The following is a 1,143-nucleotide window of genomic DNA, read 5'->3' as shown; positions in this document are numbered from 1 at the left end:
TTTCACACACGCATTTATTGTCCACAATTTTTCGCTTTATGCCTCCCACCACTCGCATCGACGCCCTATTTTGCGCTCGTTGGTATATAAGCGCATACACACACATATACAGAAAACAGAAATAAATACAAGCATGTATCTCTTACCCCTCTTCCGTCTCTAACGGCATAGTTGTGTGCACACGCTACTCCGATTCGCATTAATTCGGCAATTTTTCCTCTGATCCATGCCAATCGATTATTTCTGGGTAATAACATCGACGCTTGGGACGCGCCAACTAATGGCATGTCGGTTCGCTAAGCGTATTTATTAGTCTGTGCCCCATGTATATATGCCTATAGCACATGTGCAYGTTGTTGTTGTTGCAACATTTGCATACTATGTGTGTTAAATGCATAACGTCGCATTGGTTGGTAGTTATCAAGCAAAAACAAAAATAACACATGTGTGACAAACAAGTTTTTCGCTGCGAAAAAAAGCGCAATTGTAACCTCTTCACTGCAAATCATATGTCATAATCTGTAAATGTGAGTAACCCGGCGCATTTACAGTTCGCTGCTRTGACTTCTAAGCTTACCTGATGTACCCACCTAAGCCGCTGTGATTTTAGATGCGTTGCACAGATTTGCCGTGTCATCTACCTGTCTATCATTTGTTGGTCATTGCGTGGGCATATTGTTATTGTGTTTTGTCATGAAATAGTTGTAATGATATCAGAATTCAAATATTCGCATTGTAATAATAGATTAAGTCAACATGCGAAAAAATATATTTAAATTCAGTCAGTTGATTTCGAAATTAATAAAAATATTGGAAAAATTGAAAAAATTGAGAAAACCATGTTAAGACACGAGAATGTAAAGTAATATAACATAACCTGGTATAGCATACCATAACGTAACAGCGCACAACAACATAATATTACATAGAAAATGGCAACATATCTTAACGTGACATAACGTATGATAATATATCATAGAAAACATAGAATAATACAAAATTACAATACAAAGCGTAATATAACAGAGAAAAAGATAACTTAGCACAGCAAAACAAAGTCCAGCATTACATAGAATAACATAGCAAAACATAGAGTAGCATAATATAACATAGAAACAAATGCATAGCACAGCATTCCAAAAT

This window comes from Bactrocera latifrons, unplaced genomic scaffold (genome assembly GCF_001853355.1).
Source record: "Bactrocera latifrons isolate USDA-ARS-PBARC rearing strain unplaced genomic scaffold, ASM185335v1 scaffold_112, whole genome shotgun sequence".
NCBI classification, from domain to species: domain Eukaryota; kingdom Metazoa; phylum Arthropoda; class Insecta; order Diptera; family Tephritidae; genus Bactrocera; species Bactrocera latifrons.
This window is presented reverse-complemented; position numbering follows the sequence as displayed.